The sequence below is a fragment of the Mobula hypostoma genome, chromosome 9 (assembly GCF_963921235.1).
Source record: "Mobula hypostoma chromosome 9, sMobHyp1.1, whole genome shotgun sequence".
NCBI lineage: Eukaryota > Metazoa > Chordata > Chondrichthyes > Myliobatiformes > Myliobatidae > Mobula > Mobula hypostoma.
Genome location: NC_086105.1, coordinates 84,119,844 through 84,132,603, shown reverse-complemented (window position 1 = coordinate 84,132,603; position 12,760 = coordinate 84,119,844). Strand labels below are relative to the sequence as shown.

General features: G+C 39.2%; 1 protein-coding gene across 1 annotated transcript in view; it reads left to right on the top strand.

The window, feature by feature from the left end:
- The window catches only part of rbbp6 (retinoblastoma binding protein 6), a 97,025-nt gene that overhangs the window by 22,106 nt on the left and 62,159 nt on the right, over positions 1-12,760 (top strand). The gene's annotated exons all lie outside the window — the stretch shown is intronic.

Sequence of the window (12,760 nt, the reverse complement as noted above, 5' to 3'; positions counted from 1 at the left end):
TTTTGACATCATAATCTAAATTTGACAAGTTTTTAGAAACCTGTATGTGTAATGTTCAATTTGTTTGATATTTGTACCATAGTCTTCCTTGCAAATACCATTTGTGCATAGTTTTATTAGTGCTTCAAAATTCATAGTTTTTTTTATTCTGTTTTGTCAAGATATATCCCTTTGGTCAGTGGAGCTGCAGGGGAAAGCAAGAGAAAGAGGTGTCAGACCTAGTTGCCAGACTGCAGGGAAAACTAAATGAGGTCAGTGTTGAGTAGTGATGTAGAGTAGAGGAATGTAGAGTGCATTAAATAGGTGAACTGTGGAAGAAAACAGAGAAGGTAGATTGTATTTCAATGGAAGGGCAGTTGTTGTAGCCTATGTAAGATGGTCTCTTGTCTACTTAAAACCTTTCATCCAGGTGAAGACTTTCCTTGATGAACTTGCTGTTCTGGATTCAGTAACTTGCAGGTCTAAAACCACATATTGTTATGTTTAAGCCTTTAATCTCTGGAATTATTGCTTTTAATAGAAGTTATTTATAAATGAGGCTCGGAAACTGAAGAAATGTTTAGTCCTACTACATTTCCCCAACATTTGCTTAAATTGTATTCCTTTTATAGCACCAGGACATTATTCAGTACTTAGAGTCATAGAGCCCTAGAGAAGTACAACACAGAAACAGGCCCTTTGGCCTGACTAGTCCATGCTGAAAACATTTAAATTGCCTACTCCCATCGACCTGCACTATGACCATAGGCCTCCATATCTACAATCCATGTGGAGCACCTATCCAAACTTCTCTTAAATGTTGAAATCAAGCTTGCATAGACCACTTGTGCTGGCAGCTCATTCCACATTCTCCTGACCTGAATGAAGACGTTTCCCTTCATGTTCCCCTTAAACTTCTCACTTTTTATCCTTAAAATATGACCGCTGGTTGTACTACCACCCAGCCTCAGTGGAAAAAGCCTGCTTACATTTACCCTATCTATACCCCTCATAACTTTGTGTATCTCTATCAAATTTCCTTTAAATCTTCCACGTGCTAAAGAATACAGTCTCTGTTCAATCTTTTCTGATAACTGGGCATCTCCAGACCTGGCAGCATCCTTTCTCTGCAAGTTTTCAACCTGTTTACATCTTGCTGTAGGTAGGTGACCAAAACTGCACCCAGTACTCCAAATTTGACCTCACCAATGTCTTGTACAGCTTCAACATAACATCCCATCTTCATTGATTTATGAAGGTCAATGTGTGGAAAGCTTTCTTTATAACCCTATTTACCTGTGATACCATTTGTTCTACCACTCTCCTCAGTGCCCTACCGTTCACTGAATAAGACCATAGGATATAGGATCAGAATTATTTGGCCCATTGAGTCTGCTCCCCCCATGGGTGATCCAGTTTTCCTCTCAGCCCCAATCTCTTGCCTTCTCCCCATATTCCCTTTGTGCCCTGACCAATCAAGAATCTGTCAACCTCTGCCTTAAATATACATAAAGACTTTGCCTCCATAACTGCCTGTGGCTAAGAATTCCACAGATTCACCACTCTCTGGCTAAAAAAATTCCTCCATCTCTGTTCTAAAAATATAATCCTCTTCACATCCACTCTATCAAGGCCTTTCACCATTTGATAGGTTTCAATTAAGTCACCCCTCGTTCTTATGAATTCTATTGAATACAGACACAGAGCTATCAAATGCTCTTCATGTGACAAGCCGTTCAATCCTGCCTTGCACCCTCCAGTTTCAACAAAACCTTTCTAACATGAGGGGTCCAAGCCTGCTCATAATACTCCAAGTGAGACTTCACCAGTGTTTTATAAAGTTTCAGTATTACAGCCTTGCTTTTATATTCTAGTCCTCACTCTACCCTTGTTTGTCTTACTGGAAGTGCAAAACCTCATACTTGTCTGTATTAAACGCAAACAACAGGAATTCTGCAGATGCTGGAAATTCAAGCAACATACATCAAAGTTGCTGGTGAACGCAGCAGGCCAGGCAGCATCTATAGGAAGAGGCACAGTCGACGTTTCAGGCCGACTCGGCCTGAAACGTCGACTGCGCCTCTTCCTATAGATGCTGCCTGGCCTGCTGCGTTCACCAGCAACTTTGATGTATGTTGTCTGTCTGTATTAAGCTCATTTTCAGCCCATTTTTACAGCTGATGCAGATTCCTCCTTCAAGTCATGATACCCTTCCTCACTGTCCACTACACCCCCAATCTTGGTATCATCCACATATTTGCTGATCCAGTTAACCACTTTATCATCCAGATCACTGATACAGAAACATAGAAACTTACAGCAGATTACAGGCCCTTCAACCCACAATGTTGTGCCTACCATGTAACCTACTCTAGCAGCTGCCTAAAATTTCCCTACCACATGGCCCTCTATTTTTCTAAACTCCATGTACCTATCTAAGAGAATCTTAAAAGCCCCTATTGTATCTGCCTCTACCACCTTCACTGGCAGTGCATTCCATGCCACCACCATTCTCTGTGTGAAAAACGTACCTACTTCTAAGCACCTTAAAACCATGCCCCCTCGTGTTAGCCATTTCAGCTCCGGGTAAAAGCCTCTGGCTATCCAAACAATTGATGCCTCTCATCATCTTATACACCTCTGTCAGGTCACCTCTCATCCTCCATTGCTCCAAGGTGAAAAATCCAAGTTAACTCAAGGCATGCTCTCCAATCCAGGCAACATCCTTGTAAATCTCTGCGCTCTCTATAGTATCCTCATCATAGTGAGGTTGCCAGAACTGAACACAGTACTCCAAGTGGGGTCTAACTAAGGTCTTGTGTAGTTGTAACATTACCTCATGGCTCTTGCATTAAATCCTACGATTGATGACGGCAAAGACACCTCCTTAACAACACTGTCAATCTGCACAGCAGCTTTGAATGCCCTATGGACACCACCCAAAGATCTCGCTAATCCTCCACACTGCCAAGAATCTTACCGTTAATATTGTATTCTGTCTTCAAATTTGACCTACCAAGATGAGCCACTGATCTGGGTTGAACTAAGTTTGCCACTTCTCAGCCCAATTCTGCATCCTATGGGCATCACACTGTAACCTCTGACAACCCTCCAGACCATCCATGACACCCCCACTTTTGTGTCATCAGCAAATTTACTAACCCACCCTTATACTTCCTCATCCAGGTCATTTAAAAAAAAATCACAAAGAGGAGGGCTCCCTGAACAGATCACTGGTCACTGTCGTCCATGCAGAATGCGAACCATCCGCAACCACCCTTTGCCTTCTGTGGTCAAGCCAATTCTAGATCCACAAAGCAAGGTCTTCTTGGAGCCCATGCCTCCTTACCTTGTGAATGAGCTTTGCAAAGGGAACCTTGTCAAATGCCTTCCTGCATCCATAGACATAGAAACATAGAAAATAGGTGCAGGAGTAGGCCATTCGGCCCTTCGAGCCTGCACCGCCATTCAATCAGGTTCGTAAGGCATAACCTGCCCTTAACAAAGCCATGCTGACCATCTCTAATCAGATTATAAATGACAAACAACAAAGGACACAGCACCAATCCCTGCGACACACAGGCCTCCAGTTGGAAAGGCAACCCTCTACTACCATGCTGTGGCTTTTTCCGCTAACCCAATGCACTCGATTTACTGCCTCATCCAGAATACCGAGCGACTGAACCTTCTTGACCAGTCTCCCATGTGGGACTTTGTCAAATGCCTTAGTAATGTCCACAACCGCCTTGCCTTCATCCACTTTCCTGGTAACTTCCTTGAAAAACTCTCAAAGGTTAGTTAGACATGACCTATCATGCATAAAGCCATGCTGACTATCCTTTATCAGTCCATGTTTATCCAAATACTGATATATCTGGTTCCTTAGAATACCTTCCAATAACTTTGCAACACTGATGTCACACTCATTGGCCTGTAATTTTCTGATTTATTTTTAGAGCCTTTCTTGATCAGCGAAACAATATTGCCTATCCTCCAATCCTTTGGTACCTCTCCTGTCGCTAAGGTAACTCTCCTGTCGCTAAGGATAGTCTGCTGGGCCTTGGCAATTTTTCCACTTGCCTCCCGTACTGTCCGAGGAAACACCTCGTCAATCCAGATACTCCTCAAGGTAGCAAACACCTCCTCTAATCCATGAAGTTGATGCAGCATTTTCCTCACTTCTGTAGATTGTGTCTGTATCTATCTCCTGAGTAAATACAAATGGAAAGAATGCATTTAAGATCTTCCCCATTTTGTCCCTTGTGATCTTTTTTGCTCTTAACATACTTGTATTCTCCTTCACCTTGTCTGCTAGAGCAACTTCATGCCTTCTTTCAGCCTTCTTGATTTTTTTTTCTTGTGTTCTCGTGCATTTCTTGCAGTTACCTGCCTATACATGCTATATGGCTCTTTTTTTCTCTCTTAATCAGGGCCTCAATATCTCTTGAAAACCGAAGCTCCCCACACTTACCTTTTTTTCTGACTGGTGCATATAAGCTTTGTACTCCCAAAATTTTGTTTTTTTTAAAAGACCCCTGACTTTCCAAGTAGCTTTGCCAGAAACCAGCCTGTCCCAGTCCACACTTGCCAGATAATTTCTGATACCATGGAAATTGGCCTTTCTCCAATTTAGAATATCAGCCAGCGCCGGCTGGTGGCGTAGTGGCATCAGTGCTGGATTTAGGAGTGAGAGGTCCCGAGCTGGAGTCTGGCCGGTTCCCTTGCACGCACTCCCCATCTGTGCCTGGGTTGAGTGTCGAGCTAACAACTCAACTTTGTAAAAAAAAACCTGGATGGGGATGGGCTCCGCCAGGTTTCAGATGCCCAAGACACACCGTACAATGAGCATACCAAAAAAGCTTGTCATGACGGTGCCTGACGACTCCAACACGGGAGTTAAGGGCACCCCCCCCCCCCCGGACCAGGCCTATTTCTTAGCATATTTACTTTGAAATTAATGGCATTGTGGTCACTGGATGCAAAATGTGTCAAACTTCTCTCACTTGCCCCCTCTCTTTCTCTAATAGTAGATCCAGTATAGCACGCTCTCTCGTTTGGACTTCTACGTATTGGTGAAGGAAACTTTCCTGAACCATTTGACTAACTCTATGCCATCCAATTCTTTTACAGTATCGGATTCCCAGTCAATATGTGTAAAGTTAAAATCACCTACTATAACAACTGTATGTTTCCTGCAACAGTCTGCGATCCCTTTATAAATTTGTTCCTCTAAATCCCTAGGGCTGTTGGGTGGTCTGTAATATAGCCCTATTAAGGTGGTCATACCTTTTTTATTTCTCAGTTCTACCCTTAACTCATTAGCAGAGTTCTCCAGTCTGTCCTGATGGAGCACTGCTGTGACCTTCTCCCTGACTAGTAACGTCACCCATCCTTTTACCCCACCCGTCACATCTACAACAACGGAACCCCAGAATATTGAGCTGCCAGTCCTGCCCCTCCTGCAACCAAGTCTCACTACTGGCTACGATGTCTTAATTCTAGGTGTTGATCCACGCCCTGAGTTCATCTGTCTTTCCTATGATGCTGGATTTGTACTACGATACAAAATTTATCCACATCCATGTGGCTGGCAAGAAAGGTGAAGACACTGATGCATAAAACCTCTTAATTAGCATGTGTCTTTTTGTTCAAAAAAAAACTGATGCAGAAGATTTTCATTATGTCAAAGGTGATTGTATGAAACCAGATGGTGCAAACTGATCTTTGATGGGCAGTGAGGGTAGTAAGTGCAGGAAGATCAGAGTCCTCTCTTTGTTGTGTTGGTTGTAGATAATGGAAATGCCAGTGATTGTCATAGAGCAAGAGGAAAGGCCGACCATCAAACACCTATAACATACCCAATTTATTTGCTCCTCAATCCGGTCAATCATGCTGGGGCAATTTACAAAGCCAGTTAAACTACCAATGTGCTTGTCATTGATATTTGGCAGGAAATCAAAGCATCCTGCATATGAAGCAATCTGCACATAGTACTAGAGATGAGGATTGCTGGAGTTGTGAGGCTGCACCTCTACGATCATTGTCGCTTTATTTTTAAAATCTGCTTCATGTTCTTCAATTTATGAATGTCATAGCATTCACAGATGTTTTGAAAAAAAATCTTTTGACAGCTTTTAATCCAGGAAAGCATTCCTGGGATGTCTGAATTTTTCATCCTTTTCCAGTTAGCCCCTGTCGCAGTGAATTATTGTGGCAGTTTAGTTTCTGGAATGCTCAGGTATTGAACACCTGGTGTAAGGAATTATTCCTTATTTTTGAGCCTGGGTATTTATATTAAAAAAAATGTGGAAATGCTTGCAGGTTGGGCAACTTATGACAAATAGAAATATCAAGTGTTCCGCTGCCTAATCTGAGTTTTCCTCGTGCTTTTTATTTGTGTTCCATATTTTAGCTGTTTATGGTTTTTATTGATTTTCATTCATTGGAAATTGTTTTTAAAATGCATTTTTATTAATGGATTGATTTTTGGATAGTGCAATGTTTAAAAATTAAATACTTGAATTACTCGGTTGTGAAATTGTGTGTTTCCCTGTGATGGAGATATCCTGAGCCATTTGGAATATAACTAGCTAGTTTAGGAAGAAATAGGTCATCAAATGTAGAAAGGCTGTTCTTCAGTGCACGGTCATTTAATGATGCAGATCAGGTGACCATCCTGTGAGCAGGATGTAACCTCTGGCCTGTGTGCTGCTGTAGCATCATGTGGTTTAAAATACCTTGTTTCGGAAGAAGGTATTTAAAGAATTAATTGCTAATTGATCTAAAATGCTTTAACAGGAAACTAAAATCAGATGGAGGTTCCTGTTGGTCTGATGACTTCATTGAGGTGCTTCTCGCCTTATCACCAACTTTATCTCCTGTACCTATGATCATGTCCTGTTCTACCATCAGATGGCGGTTATAGAGCAAGATTCTTGGATGTCGGCTGAAAGTATGCAGGGAAAGGTTGCGAATGGGGAGTGGCTATCACAGTGGGTTAACTGAGCTGAATTGCTTTTTATACTAGGGCCTGGTGTAAGTAGCTAACCCAGTTTAAAGTTTTAATTTAGCATTTTGGTGTCTACTAGACCACATTGGAAGCTACCTTTAATCAGCCCCATTGTTGAAACATCTTGAACTATTATCCATGGGCTGGGTTAAATCCTACAATAGAAGAATTTAAATATGAATAAAACTAGTATGAAAAACTGTGATAGTAACTGTTCAGCTTTTAACTACTAAACCTGTGATTTACTATTATCTTTAAGGAAAGGAAATCTGTCCTTCTGGGTTAAGAAATTTTAATTGTTTCAAGTCACATGAACGCTACGGGGAAGGCCAATATTGTTTTTGCTAGTTGCTCTTTGAACTTGTATGTATATGGCATTAACCAGATGGTGGTGAGTCAAATACAAGGACAGCAGATTCTTTTGCCAGCAATTCCCTCATAACTTTGCAGTTATGCTCATTATATTATGGTGTTCAACTTATTTGTTAGCAAAAGTAGAACTGAAATTATTTTGGGACTTGTCATTAAAAAAAATACAACATGAAAATGAGCCCTGTAGCCCAACTGGTCCATGCCAATCCTAGCATCCTTCAGTTGCCCAGGTTCAACCCATAACCCCTCTAAGTTGCTCCCATCATACATCTATCCAAATGTTGATTTCTACCCACTGACTGACAGTTCAGTCCAGGTACTTACTAACTCTGTGTAAGCAAGTTACCTCTCAAGTCTTAAATCTCTTGTATTTGTGGATGCTCCCAACTCTTGAGAAAAAAACCATGACCATCCACCTTGTGTACAGGCACCAGATTTATAAACTTCTGAGATAATCCCTTATTCTCCTATGGAATAAAGATTCACTGTGGCCAACCCTCACTATAGTTTAGATAGCATCCACGTAAATCTCTCCTGCATCCTTGTCACTGATTGCAACATAATTTTCCTAACCCAAACTGGATGCCCTCACTTATGAAGGCTAGCATGCTAATAACACCTTCTTCACCACCCTGCCTGCTTACACAGCCACTTTCTGCGAACTGTGCACTTAGACTCTTCCACAACACTCGTTTGTGTCCTGACAGTCAGTCAACAAGGCCTCCCTTGGTTTGAATGTCCAAAATGCATCACCTCACACTTGTCCAAGTTTAAATCTAGTTGTCATTCCTCAGTTAATCTCCCCAATTCATCAATCATAATCTGTTTGCCGTTCATTGTACTGTTCCACTATTAGTAAGACACCTAATTTTAGCAAACTTGTAAAGCTCATTTTGGTTTCATTTGGCCATGACTGGATTGCATCCAAATTATTAAGTTATTAACTCTGCCATTTCATGGAGGACTAATATCTCTGGTTTGGTTAGCTCTTGTTCCTGAATATACTCTAGTTGTGATTTGGGTGTTTTGTATGGGGTGTCACCCACTCCTCTGGAAATTCTTAGTCCATTTGGAGCTTATGCTGCCTGTCTTTGATTTTGGGATCTGGTGCCTGTACAGCCACTTTAAAAGCTATTTATTAAACATTGATTAAAATTGTAAATATTCATTTGTACAAACTTCAAAACTGGAATGTTCTTTATCATTTTATCATTGTTAAAATTGACTGCGCTAACAGGGCGTGTAATCCTCGACTCCCAAAACAGGTATGATACAGCTTGTGTCATTCTATGGGTGAAGTTGGTGCAATTGAGTAAACCTGGTCTCTATCAAATCTTCCCTTGTTATTTCAAGAAAGTTCATAATGGTAACATCCAGACTGTAGACAGGGCCCGTATCTGTTGCTGCTAACATGGATGCTGAATTGTGTGAAAGCAGCTTAAATAAAACAACTTTGCCATAAGAAATCCTGTCTCTGTCTAGCACATTGATAATCTGTTCCTTCAAAAGAAGGCTGTGTTATTGCCCTACCAATTAAGTGTACACTTAATACGGCAGCATCTACTAGGTCACTGTTCAATTGTTTTTAGATTGATAACGCTTTTTCAAATGTTAACCTTTGAAAATAAGTTTTTAAAGTTGCTAGATACGTAGTTTCACAATGAAAACATTCATTTACAGGTTATTGCTAACATTGTACAAGGAAACTGGCCAGCAAACAAAGAATTGTAATTGCTTACATCTGTAATTGATGAACTTCAATAATTTTCAGGCTAGTGTTAATGGGGAATGCCTAGGTAGATAAATCAGTTCAAGGTGAGAGTGAGCAAATTTTATTCAAGTACAGGCCCTCCTATAATGAGCAAGCATTGAATAAGGAACAACAAACCTGACCAAGCGAGATGCCTACAACTACTGTTACAACTATCGTTGAGTACTCCTTATCCAAAATGCTTAGGGCAGAAAGAGTTTTGGATTTTGGAATAGTTTGGGATCGCCATTGTTTCTGATCTGAATTTATGTGCTACCGGTAAGCAGTCTTTGTCTTACACTTATTAATCACGCATATGTGCTGATGCAGCATGTTAGATTTTCATCAGTGAAGATATTGTCAAACTCATCAATGACTTGCGCTGCTGCTTCGTGATCAGCAGTTGCTTTATCACCACAAATCTTTAAAAAAATTAATGCAGTGACTTTTCTTAAATTGTTGCAATCAGAATATTCATGATTATCTTCAATTTTCAATGCAACTTGATTTTTGTTTGTTTTGTGATCAGCATACCATTAAGCAGCATATGTTCATTCCACTGACAAATCCACTCTTTCAATACACTATTGAGATCTTAATGTTTTTGCTTCGTCCAGTACATTTTTATTAACTTCTGTTCATTGCATGTGTGACATCGCTTCTCAGAACATGTCTGTGGTGCACAGCGACTTGTGTATCACCTGGGAACCTTCCCAGCACCTTATGGAATTTTCCATTTGTGACATTATGTTACTGCTCAAAAATTCAGATTTTGAAAGTTTATAGGTTATGGAATTTTGGATAAGGGTTACTCAACCTGTATTAATTGTTATGTGTATATCATGGAACATGACATACATTACAATACAGCACCTAGCTTCAGTGAAATTTTAATGTTAATCTTTTACTAGATAATCTTTGCTAGACCGTAGTTGGCCATTCTGTGAAATGTCAATAGATCAGTTGTGTATAAAGCATCAAAGGGTCTTGAAATGTCATTATCAAAGTGTCAAGTGCTGTGCAGAAAAGGATCTAGCAATGCAGCACTCGCTACTGTTCTGAATGAATTAATTAAAATTCAGGAAGAAAAGGAATCTTGAATGCCCAATTACATCAACATGTTCAAGATTGCGTTGTGAAGGTGACAGGATAAATCGAAAGCTGTGTGCTTGAAGACCATCCGCAATGCTTTCAAAGTGTTGCCTATCATGTATGTATTTACAATCTATTTTTCTGAAGCCATAAATGAGGCATTATGCAGTGTTGGAGCATCAGGTCTGTAAGCCCTTTATTCCAACTACATGATACTTCCATATTGTTGACAATATTTTTTCAAAATGACAAGCTATTTTACTATTTTGGGATTGGCAGAATTCTAGATTCTATGTCCTTAATATGTAAGTAAATGTTTCTGGTATATCTGTGATACCTGCAAGCAGGTTCTCTTATTGTTTTATTAATCATTCATTCCTTGAACTATAATTGACTTGACAGAAAATGTTTTGTCCTTATCCCATTTATTATTCCCGTAATTGGTTGTCGTCTTAGCAAGTCTTTACTCTCTTGTATACACTTCCTGTAATATGCCACAAATTGTCTACAGCATTCTACATGAATTAAAAAAAACTAAAACAAAGATTAATGATCTTTCCTTGTATTTTTTTTCCATCCAAAGTGGAAAGATGATTCCAACTTTCATAATAATGCTTGACTTTGTATATCCTTTAGCAATCTGCACAAAAATGTGCCTTTCAGTTCACAGAAGAATGTGTGGAACATCAAACAGCAATTCTACTTATCCAGGTTTAGTCTCATCAACTCTCCAGCCTATTTGCATTCAGGACAATCTACAACAGCACCTATTTGCACTCAGGGCAATCTACAACAGCCAATTAACCTACCAACCAATAAACCTCGGGATGTTGGAGCATCCAGAGAAAATAGGGAGTTCATTGCCCTTAACTCCTTAACTTTTAATGTAAATGCCTTTTCCCATATCAAGCGGTAGTGTCTCCATTTAAATTTTGCATTAACCTGTATCTTCTGCCTATTGCTTTTTCTTATTACGATATTATTTCAATCCTTTATGTATTAATTCCTGATTCTCAAGATCGTACTAACTATTCAGGTGCAAAACAAATATTAAGTGGATCTGCAAGGCTCCAACCATAGGAAAAATGATTTTTTAAAGTTTTGTCACTTCAAATTTGCAAATGCAGCAGTACCTATTTTTGAGACACTTAAGTGTGATTGAATAAAAATACTTCCATCAGAAGTATGTTTACTGCTGTCTGTGCAAGAAGAAAAAGTTTTACCCTCTGGAATGTTTAAGGATCTTGCTTTGGTCTGAATGTAACATTATCTGCACTTTATCTGAGACAGATGACCTGTTAGGATAGTACAGAAATAAGTGGTCAACCTAGACTTCGAGCACTTGAAGCTCAGTAACCAGTTGATATTTTAATATTGTGAATGAACAATTTTACCACTATCATTTGGTTTTGACTTTTTACGGGGGAGGGCCCTGAAGCTTTAAGCTGTGCCCTTCCTTAAAAATAACCAAAATCATAAATGGAGAGGTGTGGAGACAAATAATCAAATGGGTCTTATGGTTTACGTTTAACAGGTAGTTTCAGTCCAGCTGCCAAAATATTTACCACTGTAATTAAAAGTAAATGTGTTGTTTATTTAATTGCTGTTTTGTCAATGAATGTTTTTAAATATATTCAGAACTTTGAATTAGAAGTGGCACAGTAATCATTACAATGTACTTTTATGCAAAATTTTAATCATATGGAATGCTCCAAGGTGAAGAGAAAAATAGCTAACTAGCATATATAGCTTCAATTGTCCTGTCAGCTTTTAAATTTCTCATTCTTGTCCATATTAATAGAAATTGCCCATTTCAACATTAGCAGTGATTGCACTTTGCAGTTAGTTTTGAAACAGTGCCTTCATATCTCCAAAGTATTCTATGTTCCACCCTAATCTGCTTTCCAAATACCTCTAATGTTTCTTATGTAAAATTTTAAAAATATTAAAAATTATTAGCTTGTGTGACTTATGGGAGAAGATACAGAATTTACCTGTGCCTTTCTACGCAGGTCACATAGGAAAAGTTGTTTTAGGAATTTCATTCAATTCTAATGTTGTTTTTCCCCATTATAAATAATTTTGTCTTGTCACCTTCCAGGTGATTATCCATGCTGCAGAGGTATTTCAGTGTTGCAAATAATAATAAAATTATCCTTAGAACATTCTCTCCTTTTCCTTCTATCACAGTTTCTCTTAACCAAAACTGTTAATTTTATTTATCATGTTGGACTTGAGTATCCTTGAGCATTTTTGTCTTTATTTCAAATGTTAACATCAGCAGCGCTTTTCACTAGGCTCATGGTTTATAATGCCCTGGTCATTGTCATGGTGCATCTGGAACACATTCTTCATAGGCACTGTTCTTGCATATCAATTTCCATTATTAAGTCATGTGGATTTGGATATAAAAGTACTTGGTTTTTCAAGATTGTTCATTCTGACCATTTTCAGCCTACCTTGTGTTTGCTTGACATACATAAAGATAAAGCTCTTGCGTGTACAAAACTTTACTGTGAAAACTCATTGTGTTAGGTTTAAAATCAATTAAGTAATAG